Raw genomic sequence first — 14,649 nt, forward strand, 5'->3', positions numbered from 1 at the left:
TCCCCAGGAAAATCGCAATGGTCTTGGGAACACAGGCTGTGGTGTATCATATCTCCAGCAAGGAGAGGTAGCAAAGGAAGAAGTACATGCGGGTGCGGAGTTGATAGCTGGCCCTCACTAGGACTAGGATGGCAACATTTTCTGCAACTGTCAGGACATACATCATGGCAAACACCACAAAAAGAGAGATCCGCAAATATTGACTACCGGGGAAGCCCAGAAGGATAAATTCCTGTATCCTGGACTGGTTTGCCTTCTCTTTTCCAGTCACAGGCTCCATCTGTCAAGATACAAGAGACCATAATTCAGGAGAAGCTTTGTTACCTGGATTGTTAGACATCACAGATACAGTTTTCAAGGGTGCCTGTCAAGGTTCCTTCCCCACTCTGAACTCTAGGGTACAGATGTGGGGACCTGCGTGAAAGACCCCCTAAGCTTATTCTTACCAGCTTAGGTTAAAAACTTCCCCAAGGTACAAACTTTGCCTTGTCCTTGAACCCTATGCTGCCACCACCAAGCGTGTTACACAAAGAACAGGGAAAGAGCCCACTTGGAGACATCTTCCCCCAAAATATCCCCCCAAGCCCTACATCCCCTTTCCTGGGGAAGGCTTGATAAAAAACCTCATCAATTTGTACAGGTGAACACAGACCCAAACCCTTGGAACTTAAGAACAATGAAAAAGCAATCAGGTTCTTAAAAGAAGAATTTTAATGAAAGAAAAGGTAAAAGAATCACCTCTGTAAAATCAGGATGGTAAATACCTTACAGGGTAATCAGATTCAAAACATAGAGAATCCCTCTAGGCAAAACCTTAAGTTACAAAAAGACACAAAAACAGGAATATACATTCCATTCAGCACAGACTATTTTACCCACCGTTAAACAAAAGGAAACCTAATGTATTTCTAGCTAGATTACTGACCAACTTTTTACAGGAGTTCTGAGCTGCATTCCTGATCTGTTCCCGGCAAAAGCATCACGCAGACAGACAGACCCTTTGTTCCTCCCCCTCCAGCTTTGAAAGTATCTTGTCTCCTCATTGGTCATTTTGGTCAGGTGCCAGTGAGGTTATCCTAGCATCTTAGCCCTTTACAAGTGAAAGGGTTTTGCCTCTGGCCAGGAGGGATTTTATAGCACTGTACACAGAAAGGTGGTTACCCTTCCCTTTGTGTTTATGACAGTTCCTAAATGATATAGAAGCCTAAATCCCATTACAAAATCATGTAAGTTGCTTAGGAGCCGAAAAGCTAGAGTTTCAAAAGTGTTTAGATGTCAACGTTGCAGACTGACAAAAATGCTTAAGCAGGTTAGGCACCTAATGTGGTTAGGTGTTTTTGAAAATCCCACTGAGCATCTATCTGAAGCTTTAGACATCTTCATACTTTTGAAAATCTATCTCTGAAAGATTAAAGCTCTTTTGAAAATTGGATTTAGGCTCTCTTGTCACCCAGGGCCAGATTTTAAATGGCATTTAGGCATGTAGTGAGATTTTCAAAAACACCAAGGCACCTAAACACGTTGAATTCATTGATGCATAGATTCCAAAGTCAGAAGGGACCATTGTGATCATCTGACCTTCTGTATAACACAGGACATAGACCTTCTCCAAAATAATTTATAGAGCAGATCTTTTGAAAAAACATCCAATCCTGATTGAAAAATTCTCAGTGATGGAGAATCCACTGTGACCGTTAGTAAATTGCTCCAAAAGTTAATTACTCTCACTGTACGCCATATTTCCAGTCTGATTTTGCCTAGCTTAAACTTCCAGCCATTGTATGGTGTTATCCCTTTCTATGCTAGACTGAAGAGACCATGAAGGAATTTATTAACCTTCTTTTTGTTAAGCTAAATAGATTGAGCTCCTTGGGTCTGTCACTATAAGGCGTGCTTCCTAAACTTTTAATCATTCTCATGGCTCTTCTCTGAACCCTCTCCAATTGCTCAACGTCCTTTTTGAACTGTTGACACGAGAACTGGACATAGTCTTTTTCCTGTTTATGCATCCAAGAATTGCATTAGTCCTTTTGGCACAGCATCACACTGGGAGCTCATGTTCAGCTGATTATCCACCATGACCGCCAAATCTTTTTCAGAATCACTGTTACCCACAATAGAGTTCCACATCCTGCAAGTATGTCCTACATGCTTTGTTCCTAGATGTAGACATTCACATTTAGCCATAGTAAAATCATATTGTTTGCTTGCGCCCAGCTTACCAAGCGATCCAGATCGCTCTGTAACCCTGTCCTCTTCATTATTAACTACTTCCTCATTTTTGTGTCATTTGCAAACTTTATCAGTGATGAGTTTATGTCATCTTCCATATCATTAAAGAATGTGAAATAGAGTTAGGATATGAACAGAACCCGCTTGGACCCCACTGGAAACATACCTGTTCCAAGACAATTCCCTTTAACAATTACATTTTGAGACCTAACCGTGAGCCAGCTTTTAGTCCATGTATTGTGTGCCATGTTATTTTTGTATCCTTCTAGTTGTTTAGTCAAAATGTCAGGCAGCACCAAGTCAAATGCCATAGAGAAGTCTATTATATCAACACTATTGCCTTTATCAATCACAATTGTAATGTCATCAAAAATGATACCAAGTTAGTTTGACAGGATCTATTTACCATAAACCCACGTTAAATGACATTAATTATATTACTTTATTTCTTTATTAATTGAGTCCCTTATCAGTGTAACGATGCTGGTTCTGGCGGGACCCAACGGAGAGTGCCCATTCAGGACAAATAGCTTCAAGCAGGGCAGTTACAGCCCAAGGCTGGGGTTTCTGTGCACACCAAGGCAAACCAAACCAGTCAGACAGAGAAGACTTTGCTTTTACCCCACTGGCTAACCACAAGTCACACAAGCAATTCCCTTAGACACCCCAGTTTCCCAGTATCACCACCAGTGCCACTCGTTATGGGGACAAATGGTGATGAAAACCAATAGCCCAGTAAAAGAAAAAAGGTTCTCTCGATCCCAAAGGACCAAGCCTCAAACCCAGGTCAATATACAAATCAGATCTGACCCACAAATCACACAGTTGCCAATCCTTTAGAATCTAAAATCTAAAGGTTTATTCATAAAAAGAAAAGATATAGACGAGAGCTAGAATTGGTTCAATGGAATCAATGACATACAGTGATGGCAAAGTTCTTGGTTCAGGCTTGCAGCAGTGAGAGAATAAACTGCAGGTTCAAATCAAGTCTCTGGAGAACATCCACAGCTGGGATGGGTCTTTCAGTCCTTGGTTCAAAGCTTCAGTGTAGCAAAGTCCCTCCAGAGGGATGAAGCAGGACTGAAGACAAGATGGAGGAGCTGCAGCAGCTTTTTATAGTCTCTTGCCATGTGGTCTTTCTTTCTTTGTGCCAAAGAGAAGCTGTCCATCACCTGGCCTGGAAACACCTGAGAGTTCTGTCCATAGGCAGGTCCCTGCATACCTTGCTGAGTCCCAAGGCGTGTCTGCTTTCTTTCAATGGGTCAATTGTATATCTGGTGGTCCTTAATGGGCCACCAAGCAGCCTAGGCAGAGCTGACACCAGCTTGCCTGGGGTGTCACGGAGAAGCGTAGCATAAGTTTGAAATACAGACAGTATAGAGCCAATATTCATAACTTTAACAACAAAAATAATACACACAAATAGACAGCATAATCAGCACCAGAAAACCATAACCTTGTCTTTGACACCTTATTTGACTCCCTTTATACAAGATTTGGTGCCACTACAGGACTTTGGTTGCAACAATGATCTATACGGTCCCAGCTTATGTCAATCACCTCACAATCAGCCACTCCCTTATCTTGCCTGACAGGCCTATAATTACCTTGGTCCTCCCATTTACCCTTTTTCAGTATTGGCACAACATGAGCTTTCTTCCAGTGTTTCAACAGTAAAGGCCCAGTGAGCTCCTCAGCTAGCATTTTTTACACTCCTGGATGCGGGTTATCTGGATCTGCTGATTTAAAAATGTCTAACTTTAGTAGCTTCTGTTTAACATCCTCCTGAGGTACTAGTGGGTTTGAGTGGGTGTTAGCCACCTAGATGCTTTTGAAAATCCCACTAGGTGCCTAAATACCTTTAAAAATCTGGCCCTTAGCTGCTGTTGAAAATTTTACCCCACCCCACACAGTGACCAAATTCATTTGGTCCACAGATCTTCTAACATCTGGAGAAATAAATGATACTTTGTATTGAATTCTGTTCTTCTCAGTCCTCCTGATGAGAAACAATCTCATCATCCATGGGAGTGGACGCTTCCTTCTGTATGCAAATAGCAGCAATAGGGAAATCCAGGACTCAGAGGGTGAAAACCAACACACCAAATCAGTTTTCCATCTCCACCCCAGTCTTGAATTCTGTAGGTCACAAGAGATGCTCATGGAGTTAAACAGTTAAAATGCATTATTGGATGTTCCTTGAATGTTCAAGTCAGAATCCTAGTGCCTGAATAATTATTACCACCTCCCCATCTCCCTAAACCTCAATCAGCTACAACTTACAACTAGAGTTTGTCAAGAAACAGGGCAAGGGAAGGGAAGGGGATCCTGATCATTTCATCATTTTTCCCATTGACACTGGAAATGTTGATGGCACTTTTGATCTACTAATTGTTCATTCAATCTTCAGCCAGTGCTATTCCTTGTCAAAAGTCCCTCCACGCTGTTAGCTGGGATTTTCAAAGGGGTTTAAGAGAGTTTGGTACCCAATACCCATTGAACTCCATTAAGTTACGGACACACGGCATGTAGAATTTCCCTTGATTCTGGATGTCCATATTAAAGGGATGATCTTGACTTGCACTCTGGAGAATCACTGATATGCAAATCCCATTTTAACAGATCTGCGGAATTTAGCATGAAGAAGAATAGGAAGAAAAATATCCCAGTTTCCCTGAAAATTTCCTTTCTTCTAATATTAAGGTAAATGGGTCAGTCTTGTCCTCTGCTATTTTCTCCTTCATGAATCTCTGCTGTGCTCTGCGGCAGGCAGGACTTGTCTTTGTTCCTCAAAGGCTCTACGATGAACATTTTACATCGGTATATTCCAAGGCAGAGAATCCTAATCTCTAGTTCCAGCACAACATTGCCAAACTTGAACTCCTAATCTTTTCTCCTAGATTCTCCCTCATTTTCCATTCTCCAGCTCATTTCAGAACTCAGCTACCCTTCCCAATACACACCTTTGGAACGCTGGGGTTATTTATGTGTCTTCTTCTGAGTCCAGGACCATGATTTTTGTCTTTGGTGAAGATTTTCAGAGGCAAAGAGGGCAATTCTGTGGCCCAACTCCCATTGAAAATCCTTTGACAATCTCCCCATTTGTATCAAACATTAAAACTGATTTTACATTTTGCCCAGGATCAAATTCTAACAACCAAGGAACAGACGTCATGGCTAGGCTTGGAAGGATTAGATTTTTATTGGTGAATGTTGATAAATGTCGATTTCAACACACACACACACACAAACTGATGAAAATGTATTTCCATCGATAATACTCAAAATTTACAAATAGGCAAAGTAAGAAAAATACTGCAGGAGAACTTATTAGAGTCAAAATCCAGTGATTTAGACTTTTGAATTCGGCTTACAAATGGATTAGTGAATGAATAGTGAAAACAGGTATGATCTGTTGAATTAAGGATATTTACTTTCTATAGTTTAACACGTGATGTTGACAATTTGTATTTTAATGGTTTATAGAGCTTTCACTTTTTGAATCTCAGTGTTAACTATCATTTGTCTGACACTCTCCCACGCCCCACCCCCATAATTTTGTACAACTATGAACACTGAAATAAATAAAAAGTGGAGAAAATGGTTGAAAATAAACAGTGACAGTACACATCAAAATTATAAAAAATAAAAATAAAATGCTGCCAAGCCTATCCATGACATATTAACATACAAGTGAGAACAGAACAAGAATTTCATACAGAATTATGTACCAGACAGTGCTTAATTGACAATGCTCTTTAAGTATAATCCCTAGCTTTTGTGCAATGCTTTTCATCAGTAGATCTCAACGCATTTTACAACCGGAGTCAGCGTCATTGTCCCCATTTTACAAAAGAAGAAATTATAAACCATAATAAATGTATCTGATTTTGCAGTGCCGGACCTTAGAGGCACATTCCATGCTCAGCTGAGACAGAAATAAGGCTTTGCCCTGAAGGATAAACGGTTGATTATCACTGTGCAATGGGATTTTCAAAGGAATTCAAAGCAATTAAAAATTCAAATCTCATTGTGATTCAGTAGAATGTAAATGCCTGATTCCGAAAAAACTCTTTTAAAAATCGCACCCATAATGATTATCCTCCTTATGCTAATCTGAGCTAGTCTGGCAAAGATAATAATACTTTGTACTTATAAACCTCTTTACATCTTCAAATCAATGTCCAGTCCTAAGCTATTTTATTCTACAACAGGTTGAAAAAAACTCCCTTTGTAGCCATAACTTCAGTGTTGTTTGGAATGGGCCCAATGCCCCTCTGTAGTAAATAATTAATCATTATCAATCCTCTGCCATATGAGGAGAAAGTAGGGCAGAGGGGTAAAGGATCTTGCTTAGGGATGCATTGGAAGTCAGGGGAAAAGCCCGGAACAGAGACCAGGATCTCCTGCCTTCTAATACCCTAAACTTCATAGTTACAGAGGGCCTGATCCAATGACAGAGGAAGTCAAAGTTATTCTATTCATTCACTCTAGTAAACTTGGGAAGAAATTCATGGTGCTTTTTCACCTGTAGATTTCAAACCATTTTACCAAGGTGGGTGAATGGTATTATTTCATTTATTTACAGATGGGGAAACTGAGGCACAGACCGTTAATCTGACTTTCACACAGTAAATGAGTGACAGAGTTGGGACAAACTCCAACTCCTTATTTCCCATCTACCAGACCAGGCTACAGCTGAGATTTCAAAAGCTGCCTAAGGGATTATGGGGCAAATTCTTAAAGGCTTGTAGGTGCGTAGTGGGATTTTTCAAAGCAGCTAAGTGTCTAATACCCATTGCAATCAAGGATTTTTAGGTGCCGAGATGATTCTAAAAATCGCATTAGGTGCCTAAAAACCATTAAAAATCTGGTTCTTAAACAAACAAATGCCCGTGAAAATGAATGAGGAGTGGGCATCCATGTGGCATTTGTGGCTATGGAAACCTAAGTCTACCTCTAAGAGAAATATCCAATCCATTTTTACATTCTTATCTATGCGGCTCAATAAATTACAGCAGCAGCGAGTGCCACAGATCTATCATATAGTTATTTTCTCTTCTGCATTCAAGAGTTGAAAAAGATGAGTGAAATTTAGAAAGTGAGAAAGTAAGTGAGAGAGAAGGAAGTATGTTACAGATGAACCAATTACTCACTGGGAAACCTATTCCTTCCAACCAGATATGGCCCAGTAGGTCACATTACCAAGTATACAAAAAATAGATCTTAATACAAGTGGTTTAAAGTATATTTCTGGGATCCTCTCTCTCTCTCTCTCTCTCTCTCTCTCTCTCTCTCTCTAGTGGACCTAACTTATTAGCTTTTGCTGACAGATCTAGCCAGAACAGACCCCCTTCACACATTATATTCTCTCCTTAGAATGAGGCGTTCTTGGATTCTGAGGAAAAAAATGCATTGCGAGCCATATTTTTTCCTCCAGCTATAAATCAAACATTTAAAGGTTTCATACACAAAATCTTCCTACTTATTGCACAAATTTCTATATTGATTAGAGTCTCATTGCATTACCATTTTGTCATCACCCTGCTGTCTTTTTCCCTTACCTGCTTCGTTTATGTATGGCAACTCAACAGGTCCAAGAAAGAAGACAAATTTATGTTCCTCAGAAGTGCTCTTGGGATTTGGTCTCAACAGAATTTCACTGTCTTCTCAAGAATGTGCCAAACCCCTGGCTTAGTAAGGACGGTGTCCTTGTTTAAAGAAGAGCATTGGAAGTTAGGAGACCTTGGTTCTGTGTCTCCATTGACTTGCTGATGGACCACTGTGAAATTGTTTAAGTTCTTTGTTCCTCAGTTTCTCCATTTGTAAAAGACAAAAGATCAGATTTCTCAAGATATTTAGATGCCTATTGAAATTTCCAGAAGCACCTCGGAACCTACAACTCATTGATTTCTGTGGATGTTAGGTGCCTCTGTCCTTTTAATAATCTCACTAGGTGACTAAATACTTTTTAAAATCTGGCCCAAAGTGGCTGCCCAAAGTTAGGCAACTACGTCCACATTTAGGCAACCTAATAGGTGGTCTAAGATACAGAAGTATAAAGCACCAGAGGCTAAAGACATTTAGACATCTGAAGATAGGCAGATAGGCACCTAGTGGGAATTTCAGAAGTACCTACGCAGGTTAAGCACATAACTCCAATTGAATTCAATGGGGTTTAGGTGCCTAGGCCTTTGAAAATCCCACTAGACACCTAATAACCTTTGAAAATCTGGTTCTAAGACACTTTGGTGCTTTTAAAATATTTGCCTCTAGTCTACACAAAAAGTTGTACTGACATAATGAAAGGTGTGATTTTATACCAATTTAGCTAAAAGAGTGCAACTTTGTGTGTGGATATTATATTGGTTTAAACCTCATGTATATCAATTTTCAGGTGCAAACTGAACTGATATAACCAGTTTTCAACCTAAGAGTCCACAAAGGCACAAAAGTTGCAGTGGGCTAAATAAAGATATTGAAGTTAAGTTGCTGTGTCTTCTCTGCATAGACAAGCCCTAGGGCCAGATTTTTAAAAGTATTTAGGCACCTAGTGGAATTTTCAAACCTTCTAGTTGCCTAACATCCATTGAAATCAATGTTTGAGGTACCAAGGTGCTTTTCAAAATCCCACTAGGTGCCTAAATACCTCAACTAACCTGGCCCTAAATCACTTTTGAAAATAGGATGGACAGTTAAATTTTCAAGTGCAGCTAATTGACTAAAGAGCCAATGAGACTTGAGCTCCTATGTCCTTTGTTCTTTGGTCCTCTCTGGCCCTGAGCTTTGCTGTAATTGGCACATTGCATGGCCTTGCACACCTCAGTCTCAATTGGTCAAAGGAGGTTGCAACTGACTCATTTTCAACTACCCAAAATGAATGCTGGTTTATAGATGTAAATGGTTATTTATGCTCCAAAATTGAGTAGCTGTCCTCTGAACTGCAACTTTGTATAACATCCCCACTCCAACTTGGGACTTCAGCAGGCTTAGAACCTGAGACTTTCTGCATAAAAAGAATTAAAGGTCCTCTTGCATTGTAGGAAGGAAATTGACAGGTACAAATCTCACGTGTTCAGTATTGACCTAAGTCTGCTCCCACTGACTCAATGACAAAAATCCTATTGACTTCCTTCCTCGGGAGCAGAAATAGGCCTATACTGAGAACTTTTGAAAAGCTCACCCTATTTAGCAGGGATTTTCAAAAGAGACGATGGGGTTTTGTTCACTTCTAAAGGAATCACAGATTGTGCTGAATGCCTAACACCCATAGGTCTCATTTGAAAATGATCTGGCTCCTGAATCCTGAAGAATTTACAGGAAAAATGTTGTTTTTTCTGTTGAAATTTTTCAGGGTTTTGTCAAAAGGACAACCCCCACCCCCCACACACACCCAGAAAGCAACTTTGTATTTGAAAATTTTCAATTTAAAACAACAAAAATATCAATTAAAATAAAATCAATCTTGGGCTTTGGATGCTGACCATGGAAAAAACATGTTTCATTGACAAAAACTAAAAATTGTGTTTTTCAAGGAACACCTGAAAATGGAATTTCTATCCTGAAAGTTTCTTTTTGGTCCAAAAGCCACTTTCCACTGGAAAAAAAGTTTCCACAGGAAAATTCAGGACAAACTTAAATTCACCCTGTGAGCAGGAAGGCTCCAGAAATGTAATAGCAATAGGATATTTTCAGCCTTAAACCATTATTTCCTGCCTCTTTTAATTATCTGCTCTTTCTGTGCATCAGAATCATCTGTATCCCACAAAGACACGGTTGTGTTTAATCAGTTTAATTTCATGTCTTCATTTGTTTTGGCAGGTAAAACAGCTGACCGCACTGGAAAAGGGCTATCACACCAGTGTGAAGGAATTTATTCTCCTGGGATTCCCTGCGACCCAATATTTGCAGATCTCGCTCTTTGTGCTCTTCCTTGTCACAGGAAATGTGGCGATCATAGTCCTAGTGGCAACCAGCCGACACCTTCGCACCCCAATGTACTTCCTTCTCTGCAATTTCTCCTTCCCGCAGGTATGGCAGACCACAGCTTGTATCCCAAAGACGCTTGCCAACCTTGTGTCCCAAAGCAAATCCATCTTCTTCGTCAGCTGTGTCCTACGGATGTATTTTGTTTTCTCCCTAGGATGCACAGAGATTTTCTCTTGGCTGTCATGGCCTACGATTGCTATTTGGCTATATGCTATCCTTTGCTCTACAGCTCCATCCTGAACAGCACCTTGACTGCTCAGCTGGATGTTGGCTCTTGGTTGTGTGGTTTCCTGGCTATTTGTGTCCCAGCATTTCTGATCACCAGGTTGTCCTTCTGTACCCTAGTGTCATCAATCACTTCTCTGGGGACCTAGCACCGTGGATAGTTCTTTCCTGCACAGATACCTACCTTATTGATCTGGTGGCCTTTATCATCTCCTTCATCGTCCTCCTGGGCTCCTGTGTCATAACCCTGCTCTCCTACCTTTACATCATCTCCACTGTACTGACAATCCCATCAGATAAGGAATGGAGAAGGGCCTTTTTAACTTGCTTTTCCCATCTCACAGTTGTGATTATCTGGTACGGTTCGACCATTTTCCTACATGTCAACCCTTCCATGCAGAACTCATTGGAATTGACCAAAATAGTCACCGTCTTGAATACTATTGTCACACCCCTGTTGAACCCTTTCATCTACACACTGAGGAACCCAGAGGTAAAAGAAGCCCTGAAACATGTATTCAGGGAAGCGATGTTTTTCAAAATGTGCTGGAGGTCATTGGCTGTCACAGAAAATGTGGTGAAAGAAAAATGAGTCTGCACATGGAAGATATACCAAAGTTGATAGGGTATTGAAAAAACAACAACAATCCCTGAGGGCCAGAAGTCTAAAGATAATTAGCTGCCCAACTCCAATGGAAATCAGTGTGAGTTAGGTGACTAAATACCTTTAACAATCTGGTCCTTAGTGTCTCATATCCTTGAACATTTACAGCCAGATTGTTAAATGTATTTAGGTGCCTAATGGGATTTTCTATGAGTTTTAAGGGCCTAGATACTTTTTAAAACCCCATTAAGCACCTAAATACCTTTCAAAATCCAGCCCTTATGCATTGTTATCCTCTTACTTTGTATTTAATTTAAAATGAAACAAATTGCACATGTGCCAATTATTTATTTCTATTAAAGCCTGGCCTGTGGAGAGGATAGAGATATCGACAGGCTTGGCAGAATTCAATTTTTATTTTTTATAATTTTGACAGAGAATATCAAGGTTTATTTGTGAGCATTTTTTAAAAAAATATTGTCTATTTGTATTTTCACACTTGTGGGAAATTACTGTGGTGTGTCAGACAACAAGGTGGGTCAAAGAATAATTATTTAACGACAACTGGTTTTTTGGACCTTTTTTTTTTTTTGGGCGGTTGACGTTCTGCGTGGCGAAACTGGCATTTCCCGACATTTACTGATAAAAATTTAACCCTTCCAAACCAAGGTAAGATAAACCCACAGGAACCTCAAATCAAGACCCCAGTGGATTTTGAAGGGGATTCAGAATAAAGTTCCGGTTCCAGTTCCAGACTGGGTAAAAACCCAGATGGGTATTTTTGTAGGCTTCTTTTTTTCTTTGTTTTTAGTACACGGGCATTCCAAAATTTTGGAAAGATTGATTTCGCACGGATTCTGCCGGTTTGGACTGAAAATATGTGAGAATAGCTTACAAAATTTTGATGATGTCAAAACTGAATCCAGAATCTTAGTCCTGATTCACCTTTAAAATCACAGTGTGAGTGGAGGGGGATCCCCACCCCCCACTCCCTGATACCCCCTCACCCTCGCTGCGAGCATCTCAGCAAGGAGAGGAGACGTCATTAGAAATCATGAGATTGGCTTTAAATAATAAATGTTGGGTTCTTTTGATTTGCTGTCTGGTTTTTGAGTCTGTAGGGTGCACTTCATGTTTTTATGCTTTTCTCTGTAACCATGAGTGTGCCCTGGTGGCAAGAGGACTGGACTGCGACTAGGAGAATGAAGTGAGCTGTAGCTCACGAAAGCTTATGCTCAAATAAATTGGTTAGTCTCTAAGGTGCCACAAGTCCTCCTTTTCTTAGTTCTATTCCTGGCTCTGCCATTGGCTTGGTGGATGACTTTGGACAAGTAATGGTGTTAGGGGGCTGTATAGTCTGCAGTCAATCAGGAAGTGAGTGGGTGGGTGTGTGGGCAGGGGGAAATGGGAACTGTGGATGGGGAAATTGGAATCATGTTTGGCTAACGGCAGGAACGGGAAGAGGGAGACAGGTCTAAGGCTCTTTGGTATCAGAGCTGGGAAGAGGGACACTAAGGAAGGAAACTGGAATCATGCTTGCTGGAACTTCACCCCAATAAACATCGAATTGTTTGCACCTTTGGACTTCGGGTATTGTTGCTCTCTGTTCATGTGAGAAGGACCAGGGAAGTAAGTGGGTGAAGGAATAAGCCCCCTAACAAATGGCTTCTCTCTGTGCCTCAGTTTCCACATCTGTAAAATGGGGATAATGATTCTCACCTCCTTTATATAGTGCTTTGTGATCTATGGGTGAAAAGAACTACCGAAGAGAGAGGGATAATGATTATGTAAAAGAAAATATGAAAGCTGATCTGTTGATTCAAGCAGTTGAGATTTGAAGAAAAACAACAAATATTGTGAGACAGACATTAAAAATCATAAGAAGATCCTAGCCACACTGACGTCAACGACAGAACTTAATTTCAGTGGGGCCAGGATTTCACCTTACATTGTCCAGAATTTTATCTTAACCCAACATTCAAACCCTTTGAGGCTTGCCTGCTGTCTTGGCCAGACCTTCAACTGCCAATTTACAGTAGATTAGCATCCAGTCTACCAAATGTACTTAAAACATAAGGATCTGTTATGTACAATTAATATCGCTTCATAAAATAACATGGAACTGGTTAAGATTTTGTGCCATCTGATTTACCTAATATTCACATAAAGATCATTGTAAGTGGTCACTCACTGATTCACATAAGCAGTGTCCATGTTTCCATTGAATCTTGAGCCCATTGAGTTTCATGAGTGTAAATTCTAACGTTTCCATGCACTCACAGGTGTTAGAATCATGAAATGCCACCGAAATGTGGTGCTTTTGTGGATAGCTATCACTTTGGGCCTGGTGGAGGCTGTTTCAAAATGTTAAAGGTTATGAAAGTGATATGTACAAGGAAGATTATGTCCCCAAATCATTCTCAACCAATTTAGTTTATTCTGTGAATTCTACTTTTGTGAGACACTATGCACTTGATTAGTCTGAATATATTTATTGTTGGAATACCTAGGTAGTACGATAAATTAGATTAGATAGATAGATGTGTCTGGGGACACAGAGAGAGATAATTTTTGTTAACTGTGATCTCCATACAGTTAATACACCTTCATTTCCCCTGATACTTGAATAGAATTTTACTGGTAGCTTTGGTTTCTCTTGGCAAACATGGATGTTTCAAATGGAATTTCTAGATTGTGCTTCACTGGACCATCGGAGCACCTGAAACAATTCAGGAAATATCCTTTGATGGTTCACAAGGATAAAAGAATAATTCAAGTTACTGATTTCACAACATACTCAACTCAGTGTACAGTGATAGCAAGACACAGAAACACAGCAATTAATGTGAATGAGGGACCTGATCACCTCATACGATATGATTTTTATTGTGCGCTTTTTGTCTAATATGCAATATAAATCCCAGGCTCATGGTTTGAGGATCTGAGTATTTAAATTAAAGACTTATTTATCCTTCCTATGGAGTTATTATCAAGTTGGGATACAAGCTTGGGTACTGATGTTACAAAGGGACATTGGACCAAATTCACATCTGGTGTAACTCACTTGACTTTGGAGAATTTGCCCTAGTGTCTCACAGGAACAGAGTGGTGGACAAAAATCTCCTTCAACATGAGCCCTATGTAAATACAAAAGAGGGATACACATTACACTTTAAAGTAAGAGTACTGCAGTTACAGTGCAATGGCCCTCTGAGCTGAGCGGTGACTGCGCCTAAGGCTGTGACTTCCTCTGCCTCCATCAGAGGGGAAGGGCCCGTCCCCCTCCCTGCATCCAGACGGGGCGGTGGCTGAGCTGAGAACCCAGCTCCCACCCCAGAGCAACCAGCTCAGGATGGCACGAACTCTCCTTCTGCTTGTGCTGGGTAAGTGACCTCCCTCGGCCCGCATCCCTCTGTCTCTCTGTCTGGAGATCCCCCCGTCCAGCATCCCTCCATCCCTCTGCACCCCCATCCCCTCCCTGGAGCTCTCACCCCTTCTCTTCTCTTCCCTTCTCTCTCCAGATTCTCCCCAGGCCGGAGTCCCCCGCAGGTAACAACCTCTTCTCTCCTTGCTGAGAGACTCGCAGCGAGGGTGAGGGG

The 14,649-nt window shown here is 40.7% G+C and overlaps 1 pseudogene; it reads left to right on the forward strand.

Moving 5' to 3' along the window:
* Positions 1-86: 86 nt before the first annotated feature.
* LOC144274117 (olfactory receptor 6F1-like) lies at positions 87-11,038 on the forward strand (annotated as a pseudogene).
* The last annotated feature ends 3,611 nt before the right edge of the window (positions 11,039-14,649 follow it).

This window comes from Eretmochelys imbricata, chromosome 14 (genome assembly GCF_965152235.1).
Source record: "Eretmochelys imbricata isolate rEreImb1 chromosome 14, rEreImb1.hap1, whole genome shotgun sequence".
In the NCBI taxonomy this organism is placed as follows: Eukaryota; Metazoa; Chordata; order Testudines; family Cheloniidae; genus Eretmochelys; species Eretmochelys imbricata.